The sequence below is a fragment of the Camelus bactrianus genome, chromosome 11, assembly GCF_048773025.1.
Source record: "Camelus bactrianus isolate YW-2024 breed Bactrian camel chromosome 11, ASM4877302v1, whole genome shotgun sequence".
NCBI lineage: Eukaryota > Metazoa > Chordata > Mammalia > Artiodactyla > Camelidae > Camelus > Camelus bactrianus.
The window spans coordinates 64233962-64249476 of record NC_133549.1 but is presented as its reverse complement, the minus strand read 5'-3'; the positions used below and the strand labels follow the sequence as shown (position 1 = coordinate 64249476).

Genomic DNA, 15515 nt, shown 5'->3' with positions numbered 1-15515 from the left:
ATAACTGAGCACTTCCCTGGTGAAGCTTATATACTAACAGAATATAGGGAAAAAATAAAAACAGTAAACACTGTAGATAAGTAAATTGTGTAGAATGTTACATTGAGAAAGTGAGGTATTATCAAAGGCTTAAAGGAAGTTAGAGAGTTGAGCAGATGGAGATCTAGAACAAAGGCTTGAAGTGTTTCAGTGACAGCACAGAAGCTAGGGTACCTGGATGTGGAGATTGAGGGGACGAGTAGCAGGAGCTGAGGACAGAGACCCAACGGGGCCAGGTTATGGAGGGCCATGTAGACTTTTAAGGAATCTGCCTGTTACTCCATTATAAAGTTATAAGCAGCAGTGTGACATTCTGAGACTGAAGTCTTAAAAGAACTACTTCGGCTGTGTGTGGAGCACAGACTGAAGGGGAACAAAGAGAGAAGGTGAAAAACCAGGCGGGTGGCTATTGTAGTAACGCATCCTTATACTTTACCTTCTTTCCATTTCACATTTTAGTTTGGACTAGGGTGGCATCAGTGAATATTAAGGCTAAATATTGTTAAGTAGAGCCAACTGGATTTGACAAAATGGATGTGGGATGAGAGAGAAAGGGAGAATTTGTTTCTGGTGTTGAAGGCTAGGTACTCTAGAAGCACACGCTGGATAGAGTTTGGGAGACAAGATATTATTAGGAATTAACATGTGTGAAAGGAAACATACAGAGCAGGACTGAGCAGAGACAGAAGTCACCTGAGAGCCAGATCCACAAAGCCTGGACCAGTCAGCAGGGAGCTCTGGAGAGAATGCTAACCTCAAGTGTTCCTTGTTAGTCCGAAGTAGCCAGGTCGTTATGCCTTTTCAGTCACTGGAGACAGGTCACCCTGCCCTGAAAGGGTATGACCTCCAAGCATGGGGAGTGGGGAACAGCCCCCTGCAGGTGAAGCAGACCCTGAAGGACTGACAACTAGGGGCCAACTGCTGGCCTCAGTCCCACAGCTGGGGAGCAAGTCCTACCTGGAAGAAGGATATGGTCAGTACACCTCTGTGTCTATCACAGATAATTGTGAGGGGGTATGTTTGTTTGTTTGTCTGTTGGCTTGAGCAACTGGTGTTGATGAAGTTTTTATCAACTGTGATTGGGAAGACTGTGGCAAGTTTTGAGAGGAAGATCAGCAACTCAATTTTCAACATACTGAATTTAGAGATTTATCAGACATTCTACTATGATGTCAACAATCATTGGATATCCAAGTCAAACATGTATTTGCTTAATGGGAGACAACATGGTGTTCTTGTAATGTTTAAAGGTAAGGGTTCTGGAGTCCAAATGCCTGAATTCCTATCCCAGCTGTGGCACTTCCTGCCCGTGTGACCTTAGGAAAGTTATTTTTATTTAACTCAGTTTTCTCACCTATAAATTGGGGATAATAATAGGACCTACATCATAGTGTTGTCAGAATCAGTGAATTAATAGTACATGTAAAAATGTTCATGGCAGTGACTGGCACATAGTAAGTTCTCAATAAATTGTAGCATTCATCAGTAGTGGAGGTGATTATTTGGAAGCAGTTTCTTCCATAATGAAGAAATCAATAAATTAAAATTACTAAAGTTTTACTGATAACTTAAAAATAAACTAAGTATATAATGTATAATTCCTATATAGGTCCTAATATTATTACTTTCACAATAAACTTCTTAGATACCTAGTTCATTTATGTTTAAAATAACCTTTCCATATGCTTTTCCTTTAGTTATATGTCTTAAACAGTTACCTTCAGTTCTTCTAATCTAACTTTATTAAGTTCCTTATTGGCATCAATGAAAAAAGTTATTAAATTCCTAATTATGAGCATCTATATGAAAATTTTAGGGCCTATTTGTCTAAATAAAGTAGATTAGTAGTGATTCTTTAATAATATACCATCATCATTGGCCCCGTGTAATGAACACTCAGTAAACTTGTCTATTAGATGAGTATCTTGTCTTCATAATAAGATTTAAAACTCCTTGTGGGCAAGATTATGTTTCTAATTTTATACCAGTTATACTAGCAGAATATTAGCCCCCCCCATACATTAATAAGTAACATTTCTTGATAGCTAAACACCTAACATAAATTTATCACTCAATTATTGCAGTGTCTCTATAAGTATTTTTATTTTTGTTTTACAGAAAATAAACTGAGACATATAAATTATGTAACTTGTTCAAGTCAGAAGGCTAGTAAATGGTAGTAGCCAGGATATGAATCTAGTCTCTCTGACTCCAGAAGATATTTCTAACTCCCATACTATATTGAATCCTCACTGATAGAACTTAATGTGCTTAATCAAAATTCAACAAAATTTATGCTGAGATTCTTAGTCTGTTGGAACCATCAGAGAAATTATAAATGTAACTCAGTTCAAAAGATGACATAATTTTTAGTTAAAAGTTATTTTCTGGGTACCTGAGTCATTTAAGTAGAAGTAGTCTGTATTTGTGGAATGACTAGTATGGCGAGGTGAAATTTGCAAGAGTGGACATATAGGATTTTATATCACATTTTTCATAGTGTAAACAGAATTGTGTCAGGGGATGCTTGCATAAGAGGACCAGTTTATCCCAGACACTTTATTCTGTATTCTTAGGATTATAGAAGAAGACAGAAGATTTCCAAGTTGTCCTCTTTCTGGGACTTCTCTTTTCTCATTTTAGTTGAAAGTGGCTGCTACAGACAAGAAATGGGAGTGGTTGGAGAGAAGGAGAAAGTGTGCATGTGTATGTGTGTGTTCGTGTATGTATGTAGCTTTAATGGGGATGGGCATAGGCATACTGATGGAGTCTTCCCTTTCTTAACGTAACTGGCTGACTCACTTCTGAACAAGGCAGGAGGGAATCCCAAAGATATTTCCCAGAATCCTAATACTGTCTCAACAGCCTTTGAAATTCTAGTTAAAGCTAGTGATGACAAGCTGGTACAAGATGCCTAAATTTTATATGCATTTTATATCCAAATTACAAATAACTGCTGAGGCTGTCTGAACTAGATAAAGCAGAATTTATTGAGCATTTTGCCTTTTTAAATTATTTTGTAAATTAAATGGTTGCACTTTTCTTTATTTATAGGAAGCTGTTTGGTAAAGGATCCAAAATAACCTTTGCTCTATCTCACTTCTGCAAATATAATACTATGAAATAAATTGATGTAGTAAATACTCTGTTGGGAGTAAGTCTCATTAAATGTTTATAGTGTGGAAATGTATCAGAGCACTTACTCAACAACTACCATGCTGAAGCTTCCTTAAATCTTTCATTCCGGACCATAACTGGTTGTGGAAATGAAACTTGAGATTTATTGGTGGAGAAAATAGAAGTTGAATTAGAACACTGTATAGGCTAAATCAATTGATTTATTGGAAAAGCTAATGTGAATTATAGGGTGTTCCTTTCTGCATTTGTGACTGAATGAAAGTTGAGAAGTGTCAAGTTGTAGATTAACAGAATTCTGAAAATATCTTTAAGTGAGAAACTTTGCCAGTGAAAATTGCTTTGCAACTCTAAGTCTATTAAGGTATGTTTTCTTTTGTGTGTAGGAAAAAAGCAGCTGTTTTAATCATGGTTCACAAGAATTATCCAGATGCTCTTGTGATAAAAATGATGATAACGAAGGAGTTTTGTAGTATTTTCTCATTTTCAAAGAGTTGCAATATTTATTTTCCTATCTTCTTTTAAAAAAATTTATTGAGGCATAGTTTATTTAAAATGTTGTATTAGTTTTTCTTCTTTTAAAAATATATTTCTTTATGTATCATCATTCATATACTTCTTTATTCACTGTTGTTATCTCCAACACCTACTAGAACAATGCCCTATTCATAGTAAATGCTAGATAAATAGTAATGAATGAATGCAGGAAGGGAAAAATAAATATAGGAATGGTGCGGTTCATTTTGCAATGTTGGAGTGAAGAACATTTTTCCCTTACCTATTTTTTTCTCCTTTGTACAACTAGTAGTATATGTACCTGGGGATGTGACTCTGCTTTACCTAACTTTTTTTTTCTTAATTATTTTTTTATTGAGTTATAGTCAGTTTACAATGTTGTGTCAATTTCTGGTGTATGGCACAATTCTTCAGTCATACATGAATATATGTATATTCATTTTCATATTCTTTTCCACCATGAGCTACTACAAGATATTGAATATATTTCCCCATTCCATACAGTATAAACTTGTATATCTACTTTATATATACCAGTCAGTATCTGCAAATCTCGAACTCCCAGTTTATCCCTTCCCCTCCCCCTCCCCCTGGTGCTTTACCTAACATTTAACTGGGATGTAAATTTATAGTGAGGGAAACCACAAGGAAACTATATTAGTGATACATTGCTCAGGTTCCTATCTGTGATAAGGGAGCACAAAGAGAAAAAAAAATTTTCTCATTAGCTATCTAGCCTTAGTTTAGTTTCCTTATAACTGCCAAGTTATGCAGCCTCTTACTAAGAGTAATCATTTTGAGGTATATAGTCCTTATATTCTTATGTTTTCACCTGGAGGAGAAAGCAGCATTTAGGAGCTAAAGAAAAATGGTCATCAGTGATACCTAGAAGCAATTTAATATGAAAAAAATGGTTTGGCTTTTAGAAATATAGTGAACTAGAAGAACTAAGAATAATGGATAGCATTTTTTAATTACATGGATGATCTGATAGGTGAATTAGGGAAATTTGTTGAGGCTGGCCAGATACAAAGAGCACAGATCCAAACTAGCAAGCCAGCACCAGCATTGTGCTAGGGGATGTGGGGAGTTTCTTTTTCATTATGGTCTGTAGCATGGATTTTGGAAGACCATGAACTGAGGACAAAAGACAAAGCCTGCCAACTGGAAAGTCACATGATACTCCGGCATGAATCTGAGTATCCTTACATTTGACCACCTCACTGAATGAACAAGAAAAACACTAGTCTCTACAGCAGGAGATAGATAGGAGGAAAACTTGGCTGGCTTAACTTGATTCTGGTGGTACAAAAAAGGACATAAAACATCTTGGAAATTTTCTAACCGTAAGTCTGTCCTTATCTGGCCTTTGGGTCAGAAGTCATACAACCTGTGAAGCCTCTAAAACCTCAACTGAAAATTTAATTTAAAGTTGTCCTGTCTTGGCAATACCTATGGGTAACTACAGGAAGTAAAGCCAAATTCTCTCTGAACTTTACACTCAGTCTGCAAAAAATTCTCATATAAGTCCAAGGAAAATAAGTTCTCAAAAGACACACAAATAAGCAATCCACCACAAAAGAATCTTTGCAGATAGAACAAACTGCAGAATCAGATCTGCAAACACTGCAGATATTGAAATTGAGATACTAAGTGTAAGTTAGTATGCTAATATATTTTTTCCTTATTTATTCACTGAAGTATAAGGAGTATGATGAAGGAACAAAAAACAATCAAAATTGACCAGGCAGAGCTATCTAAAATGAAAAACATAATTGTGAAAAATTCAATGGCTAGGCAAAACAGGAGATTAGACAGTAAATTAATGATCTGAAAGATATATTTGAAGTTCCTTACAATGCACCACAGAGACACAAAATAAAAGATATTTTTAAAAATCACTTAAGATAGATGGAGGATAGTGTGACAAGTTCAAAAATATTCTAATATGATACAGAAGAGAGGAAAGTATTAAAAAAAACTGAGAATTTCCTAAAACTGATGGAAGACACTAATCACCATAGCGAACCCCCCCAATAATTCCCAAGCAATATATATAGAAAGAAAACCACATTTACACATTTTGCAGTGAAACTGAAGAATACCAAAGACAAAAAGGATATTTTAAAAAGAATATAGGGATAGCTTTATTCTCAGCATTATGGCAGAATTCAAGGCTCCTGACTCTTCCTCCACACTAAACAGCAATATGAGAGAATAAAAAGTATGGAACTCATTGGAAAAGATACTTATATAAACAAAACAGAATACTTTATTATAATAATGGTGGTTAAATCACCTTTAATTCTTGTGTCAAAGTTAAAAGGCATAATATTAAAAATAACTAGTTAAATTATGTTATTGATACATAGCATAAAAAGATGTACATTATTACATCAATTGCATGTAATGTGAGAGCAAGTAGAAGTTTAGAGGTTTTGTATGCAGTCAAAATTAAGTTCTTATTAGCTTAAAATAGACATAATGTGTTATGTGAGCCACATTATAATCATAAAGCGAAAAAACCTGTAGTAGATAAATAAAGGATAAAGAAAAAGGAATTAAAGTAGACCACTACAAAAAAATCTTCAAATCACAAAGAAGATAGTAAAAGAAGAAAAAAGGAACAAAGAAACTACAAAACAATCAGGATCAATTAACAAACTGGCAAGAGTAAGATCTTACCTATCAATAACAACTTTCAATGTAAATGGATTAAATTCTCCAGTTAAAAGACACAGAGTGGCTGAATAGAGTAAAAAATTACTGACTATAAGCTATCTATAAGGAACTCATTTTGGATTCAGTGACACATGTAGGCTGAATGTGAATGGATGAAAAAAGATATTCCATGCAAATGGTAACCAAAATAAAACAGGAGTGGCTATACTTATACCAGACAAAATGAGTTAAATCAAAAACTCTCTCTAGGCTCAAAGAAGGTCATTATATAATGATAAAAGGGTCAATTCAACATGAAGATATAACAGTTGTAAATTTATTTGCACCCAACATCAGAGTACCTGAATATATAAAGCAAATATTCACAGATCTAAAAGGAGAAATTGACAGCAATATAACAACAGTAGGAGAATTCAATACCCCACTTTCAATAATGGCTATTACTTTCTGAGAGAAAAACAGTGAAGAAATAGTGGACTTGGACAACAGTATAGACCCAGTGAACCTAACAGACATATACAGAATTTCCCACCCAAGAGCAAAAGAATGCTATACACAAAATAAGTCTTAATAAATATGTAAAACAGTCTTAACAAATTTAAGAACATCAAAATAGAAGTATTTTTCCAACTTCAGTGGAATAAAACTAGAAATCAATAACAGCAAGAAAATAGGAAAACTCACAAATACATGAAAACTAAACAACACACTATTGGGTCAAAGAGGAAATCAAAAAGAAATTTAAAAAATATTTCGTGACAAATGAAAATACAAACACAACACAGCAAAACTTACAGAATATGGAAGAGGGAATTTTATAGTGATAAATGCCTACATTAAGAAGAAAGATCTCAAATAAACAAACCAAGTGTAAACTTCCTTTGTACCTCAAGGGAGTATAAAAAGAACAACAAACTATGCCCCAAATCAGTTGAAGGAAGGAAATATCAAAGATCAAAACAGAAATAAATGAAATAGAGAACAGAAATACAATAGGAAAAAGTCAATGAAACTAAGAGAAATATAATTGACAAACCTTTAGCTAGACTAAGAAAAAAAGAGGACTCATATAAATAAAATCAGAAGTAAAAGAGGAGACATTGTCACTGGTAACAGAGAAATAATAAGAATCATAAGAAACCACTATGAACAATTAAATGCCAACAAAATAGATAACCTAGAAGAAATGGATAAATTTCTGGAAAGTTACAACCTGTGAAGATCAAATCAAAAAGAAATAGAAAATCTGAATAAATTAATCACAAATAAAGAGATTGAAGCAGTAATCCAAAACCTCTCAACTAAGAAAAGCCTATGACCAGAGCTTCACATGTGAATTCTACCAAATATTCAAAGAAGAGTTTATACCAATCATTCTCAAACTTCTCCAAAAAATAGAACACTTTTGGAAGAGAGGACATTTAGCAACTCATTTTATGAGGCCAGCATCACCCTAATACCAAAACAGTCAAAAACACCATAAGAAAAGAAACTAAAGGCCAATGTCCCTAAAGAAAATAGATGCAGAAATCTTCAATGAAATTCCAGAAAACTGAATTCAACAGTACATTAAAAGGATTAAAAACCATAACCAAGTGAAATTTATCCCTGGAAAGCAAGGATTGTGCAGCATATGCAAATTAATCAACGTGATACACCACATTAACAGAATGAATGATAAAAATCACCTGATCATCTTAATAGATGCAGAAAAAACATTTGGCAAAATTCAACATCCATTCATGATAAAAAAAAAAACCTCTCAGCAAAGTAGGTAGAGAAGGAACTCAACACAATAAATTTCAAATATGAAAAGTCTCCAGCTAAAGTCATAATCAATGTGAGAAAACTGAGAGCTTTTCCTCTAATTTCTAGGACCAGGCACAGATGCCTATTCCTGCCACCTCTATTCAACATAGTTCTGGTAGTCCTTGCCAGAGCAATGAGACAAGAAAAAAATGTGAACGCATTCAAGTTGGAAAGGAAGAAGTAAAATTCTCTGTTTGCAGATGACATATATATAGAAACCCCTGATGAATCAACGACAACAAAATTTGTTAGAATAATAAATGAATTGAGTAAAGTTGCAGGATACAAAATCAACATACAAAAAGCAGTTGCATTTCTATGAATTAAAGTGAACTATCCAAAAAAAAAAAAATCAGAAGACAATCCAATTTGCAATAGCAACAGAAAATTTAAATATTTATGAATAAACTTAACCAAAGAGGAAAAAGACTTCTACATTGGAAACATTAATGAAGGAAATTAGAGAAGACACAGAAATTGGTAGACATCCTGTGTTCATGGATTAGAATGTTCAGTATGTTAGAATGTCCATATTACCTACCCAAAGTGATCTACAGATTCAGTACAAACTCTATGAAAATCCCAATTGCAGTCTTTTAATAAATAGAAAAAAATCCTAAGTTTCATGTAGAACCACAAAGACTCTATAAACAGTCAAAGCAATCTTGAGAAGGGTACTTCCTGATTGAGAATATATTACAGAGCTACACAGAAGGATTCTGGCATAAAAACAGATATAAAGACCAATGGAACAGAACACAGAGCCCAGAAATATATTCAAACATTTCAAGTCCACTAATCTTTGACAATGGTGCTAAGAATCCATAATGGGGAAAAAGATAGTCTTCAATAAATGGTGTTGAGAAAAGTGAATATCCACATGCAATAGTGAGTAATGTCCGACAGTCAGTTTCTCAAGTATAGAGGCTATAAGACAGTGGAATTGTCCTTCTTTTAAGTTCTGAGAGAATGTAACTGTTAACCTTAAATTCATTCAGTACACAATGCAACCATCTTCCAAGAACAAAGATAAATTAAAGATATTTTTACACAACCCCAAACTTTTATAGTTTAATCAACAATTTCACTGAAGGAATTGCTGAAGAAAAAGAAAAAAAGATACAAATGCAAGAATTTGTAAGCAGAGGAAATGGTAACTATATGGGTTTACTACTACTCAAATATTAATTTTTATAGAGGATTAATGACTACATATGCCTTGTGTAATTAAAACACAGAATTTATGTGCCTGAAAACAACAGCATGTAATTAAGGAAGAGTGGAGTAAGAGTTAAATCTTCTATGATCTTAGTATTTTTGGGAGGAAATATAAAGGTATTGATTTACTTTAGACATTGGTTAATTAATCTGTATTTTAATTTTTTATTGAAGTATAGTTGATGTACAATGTTGTGTTAGTTTCAGGTGTACAGTAGAGTGATTCAGTTATACATACACATACATATATTATTTTTCAGATTCTTTTCCATTATAGGTTATTTTAAGATATTGAATATAGTTATCTGTGCTATAAATTAGGTCCTTGTTGTTTATCTATTTTATATATAGTAATGTGTATTTGTTAATCGCAAACTACTAAATTATCGCTTCCCCTCTTTCCCGTTTGGTAACTGTAAGATTGTTTTTTGTGTCTGTGAGTCATTTCTGTTTTGTAAATAAGTTCATTTGTGTCATTTTTTAATATTCCACAAATTAGTGAAACCATATGGTATTTGTCTTTCTCTGTCTAACTTACTTAGTACAGTCTTCTCTAGGTACATCCATGTTGCTGCAAATGGCATTATTTTATTTTTTATGGCTGAGTAACATTCTATTGTGTATGTATACTACATCTTCTTTACCCATTCATCTGTCAGTGGATGCTTAGGTTGCTTCCATGTCTTGGCTATTGTATATAGTGCTGCTATGAACATTGGGGTGCATGTATCTTTTTGAATTAGTTTTCTCTGGATATATGCCCAAGAATGGGATTTCTGGATCTTATGGTAACTCTATTTTTAGTTTTTTAAAGTAATTGCTGTACCGTTTTCCATAGTGGCTGCACCAATTTGCATTCCCGCCAACCGTTAAAGAGGGTTTCCTTTTCTTCACATCCTCTTCAGCATTATCATTTATGGATTTTTTGATGATAGCCATTCTGACTGTTGTGAAGTGATACCTCACTAGAGTTTTGATTTGCATATTTTTGATAATTAGAGTTATTAGAGATATTTCATGGGCTGTTGACCATCTGGATGTCTTCCTTGGAGAAATGTCTATTTAGGTTTCTGCCCATTTTTTGATTGGGTTATTTGTTTTTCTGATATTAAGTTGTATGAGATGTTTGTATATTTTAGAATTAAGCCCTTACACACTGATTTAAATGAGCATGTCAAAACATAAAGTAACTACTAAAAATATATATAGCAGTAGATGTATAATTTGAAAACATAGAGAAGGGACATGTGGGATGAGAAAATAAAAAAAGTCAGTCAATCCAATACAAATAGAAGGGAACTCCCCCTCCCAAAACCTGAGACAAATAGATAAGAGAAAATATGATGACAAAATTAATCTAAATATTTCTGTAATCATAATAAATATATAAGAAAGTCTAAATTCTTAAAAGCACAAATACTGAGATCTTAGAATAGAAAACAAAATCTAACTCTGAGCTGCTTGTAAGAAGTCCACCTAAAACAAAAGAACAGGGGAAAGTTTGAAAGTTAAAGGAATAAAAAAATATATCCAACAAATCCTAACCAAAAAGCTGGTATAGCTATATTAATATTAGTCAAAATAAATTGCTAATGATGCTCATTATCTAGCAATAAAAGATTAAATTTGCCAGGATGTTGTAACACATACTTTTCAAGGACATGTAGAAAATTAACAAAAATTGACCACATACTAAGACAATGATTTTCAAATAACTAGTACCTTACAAGTCACCTTGAAATATGTTTAGATAAATAAATGAAATTACCCCACTATTGAGAATCATTTTTTAAGTATATTTTTTATTGAAGTATATAGTCAGTTTACAATGTTGTGTCAATTTCTGGTGTATAGCACAATACTTCAATCATGTAGGAACATACATATATTCGTTTTCATATTCTTTTTCACCATAGGTTACTACAAGATATTGAATCTAGTTCCCTGTGCTATACAGTATAAACTTGTTTATCTATTTTAGGTATATTAGTTAGTATCTGCATATCTCAAACTTCCAATTTATCCCTTCTTACCTGCTTCACCCCAGTAACTATAAGTTTGTTTTCTATGTCTGTGAGTCTGTTTCTGTTTTGTAAACAAGTTCCTTTGTCTTTTGTTTTTTTTAAGATTCCACATAAAAGTGATGTCATACGGTATTTTTCTTTCTCTTTCTGGCTTACTTCACTTAGAATGACATTCTCCAGGTCCATCCATGTTGCTGCAAAGCATTGTTTATTATTTTTTATGGCTGAGTAGTATTCCATTGCATAGACATACCAAAAGTTCTTTATCCAGTCATCTGTTGATCGACATTTAGTTTGTCTCTATGTCTTGGCTATTGAAAATAGTACTGCTATGAACATTGGGATGCATGTGTCTTTTTTGAAATAAGGTTCCCTCTAGATATATGCCCAGGAGTGGGATTGTTGGATCATATGGTAAGTCTGTTTTTAGTTTTTTGAGGAATCTCCATACTGTTTTCCATAACGGCTTTACCAAACTACATTCCATCAACAGTGTAGGAGGGTTCCCTTTTCTCCACACCCTCTTCAGCATTTATCATTCATGGACTTTTTAATGATGGCCATTCTGAGAGGTGTGAGGTGATACCTCAATGTAGTTTTGATTTGCATTTCTCTGATAATTAGCAGTATTGAGCATATTTTCATATGCCTGTTGGCCATTTGTATGTCTTCATAGGAGAATTGCTTGTTTAGGTTTTCTGCCCATTTTTGGATTGGGTTGTTTATATCTTTTTAAGTTGTAGGAGCTGTTTATATATTCTGGAGATTAAGCCCTTGTCAGTCTTATTTTTTGCAAATATTTTCTCCCATTCTGTAGGTTGTCCTTTTGTTTTGCATATGGTTTCCTCTGCTGTGCAATAGCTTATAAGTTTAATTAGGTCCCATTTGTTTATTTTTGTTTTTATTTCTATTGTTTGGATAGATTGCCCTAGGAGAACATTGTTGAGATTTCTGTCAGATAATGTTTTGCCTATGTTTTCTTCTAAGAGGTTTATAGTGTTTTATCTTATGTTTAAGTCATTAAGCCATTTTGAATTTATTTTTGTGTATAGTGTGAGGGGGTATTCTAACTTCACTGATTTACATGTGGCTGTCCAGTTTTCCCAACGCCATTTGCTGAAGAGACTGTCTTTACTCCATTGTATGTTCCTGCTTCCTTTGTCAAATGTTAATTGACCAAAAGTTTGTGGGTTTATTTCTGGGCTCTCTATTCTGTTCCTTTGATCCATATGTCTGGTTTTGTATCAATACCATGCTGTTTTGATTTCTGTAGCTCTGTAGTATTGTCTGAAGTCTGGGAGGGTTATTCCTCCAGATTCATTCTTTTTCTTCAGTAATGCTTTGGCAGTTCTGGGTCTTTTGTGATTCCATATAAATTTTAGGATTATTTGTTCTAATTCTGTGAAAAATGCCCTGGGTAATTTAATAGGGATCCCATTAAATCTGTAGATTGCTTTGGGGTAGTATGGACATTTTAACAGTATTAATTCTTCCAATCCAAGAACAGGGGATATCTTTCCATTTCTTTAAGTAATCTTTAATTTCCTTAATATTTTGTAGTTCTCCACATATAAGTCTTTCACTTCCTTGGTCAGATTTATTCCTATGTATTTTTTTTTTTTTATGGATGCAATTTTAAAGGAGATTGTTTCTTTCCTTTTCTGATATATCATTGTTAGTGTAAAGAAATGCCACTGATTTGTGTATGTTAATCTTGTATCCTGCTACCTTTGGAATCATTTTTGAAAAGCACATCTGTGATACTCCCTTGTCAAAAAATAAATTATAATTGAAAGTAAAAAGTACAACTGATAAATAATGAAAATAAACAACAAAATTTGAGGGAATATTGCTAATTAATAATAGCAAATAAATAGCTAATTTTAAGGAAACTTACCAACTAAAATGTTTACATTAATAAAGAAGAAAAGCTGAAAATTAACGAGCTAAGTTTTCACTTTGAGTTTGAAAGAGAACAATACAAGGAACCTAGAAAGAATAAAATAGTAAAGATAAGAATAGGAATTATTTCAATTACAAGCAAAAGAAAGATACTATAGTAAAGATCAACAAAGCCAAATACGTGTTTTTTGAAAAAGCTAATAAAACTGTCAATCTGCTGGTGAGATAGATTAGAAAGAATGAAGGCAAACAGAAAATAGTATTAAGAATGAAAAAGGGACCATAACCGTGGAGAATATTACTAAATAGTCTAAATACTACAATACTAAAAACAGTATGAACAAATTTATGCTGATAAAGATAATAATTTGAATGAAATTTAGAAAAATTCCTAGGAAAATATAATTTATCAAAACTGACTCAAGAATAGACAATATGAATTAAAGAATTGAATTAATAGTTAACAGTTTTTACTCAAAGCAAACACTGGACACAGATACCTTTACAAGGAATACTAAAAATCCTTCCAGGGATATGTAAATGTAACTTCCTAAGAACAGGAAAAGAAGTATCAGCTTTTCAATTCACTAAATGAAGCTGGTGAAACCAGTACCAACAGTACACAGATAAGACAAGGAAGGAAATTCGCTTGCCAATCTAAGGATGCAAAAATCTTAAAATGTAAGTAAGCTTAGCAATAAAGAACTCATTATGACAAAGTTGAATTTATTCTGAGACTGTGATGTTAGTTCAACATTAGAACATCTACTGCTGTTATTTACCTCAGAGAAAAACTATATTTTAATATCAGAGGATATAGAAAAACTTCAAAAAAGTTAATGTAATTTATTTAAAACTTCTAGCAAGCTAGAAACAGAAATGAATTCTCTTTACTTGATAAAAGTTTTCTATAAAATTTTACAGCAAACTTTATACTTACATTTGAGTCATTAAACCATTCCCTTTAAAATTAGGAATGTGACAGTAATGAATAAAAATGAATGAATTATAGCAATGCACATTAATATGAGTGAAAACCAAATCATACATTTTACCAAAAAAGAGCAAGCCATGTAAGAATCCATGCAACATTTTTCCATTTATGTGAAGGTTGAGACATGTGAAACTAAACCATATATATTTCTTTAGTCTAAGAAGTTTACTAAGAAATTTGGACTTTATTCAGTGAGGATTATTTGATTAGGGTAGGGAGAAAATCAAATAGATGTTGTGGGAAGATTAATCAGTTATGATGTGCAGATCATTTTGCAGGTTTGAAGACAGGAAGATTCAAAAGATTTTTATAACATTTCTAGGAGGAGGTAATTAGTATTGAAACGAGGGCAGTTGAAATGGAAAGGGAAGGGATAGATATAAAGAAGGAAGAATTGACAGTTGTAGTGACTATAAAGAGTGAGAAATGGGAAGGGCCCAAGATAACTTAGATATCAAATGAACCCATAGTTGGAAGAATGGTGGCCTCATACCCTTAAAAGTGTTCCCGAAATATCGGCCCTGTCCTTGACGAGCCAGGTAACTCAGAGACAGGGTCTTGGAGCTTAGAAGAAGAGGCAGCTTTATTAGTTTGCCGGGCAAAGGGGACTCGCAGCAGGCTAGTGCCTTCAAAACCATGAACCCACCTTGGGGATGGGGTAGGGTGATTATATAGCCATAGCTCAAACAGAAAACGATCAACAGAATCATTTTCTCATCGTAAGACTTAGAGTGGCGTCATGATGCCTCCAGGTGACCAATTCTATAGAAGATAGCGGTTGTCACTTTTTCGATCTCTTTATCTCATAAGCACCCAAGGTGTGGTCTTCTTGGTATTTAGCCTAATTTGTAAGGTCACAGTTCTGTGCCCTTCTTCCTGGAGAACAACTCAGAAACCAAGTATAATTATTACTTTTGATTACTGCAATAAAGCAGAAACAGTAGAATTAATAGCTTTATTTTAACAATGGGCCTGGAGCTGTGAGTAGCAACTGGTCAGTCAGACTGTTTTCAGGGCAAGTGTAAGAATAAGCAATCTGTTAGCCTAAATGTGACCATTTTATTAATCCTTCTTCAATAGGAGTAGGAACTGAACTGGGAGAAGGAAAATCTGATAAGAAACAAGGGAGACAGCCAAAAACAAATTATTGCAAACTTCTGACTATTCAGATATATTCTGGGGAGTTATTCTTATGA

At 33.2% G+C, this 15515-nt stretch overlaps 1 protein-coding gene across 10 annotated transcripts in view; it reads left to right on the top strand.

Moving 5' to 3' along the window:
• CTNNA3 (catenin alpha 3) overlaps nt 1-15515 on the top strand; it is a 1350411-nt gene that overhangs the window by 305754 nt on the left and 1029142 nt on the right. The gene's annotated exons all lie outside the window — the stretch shown is intronic.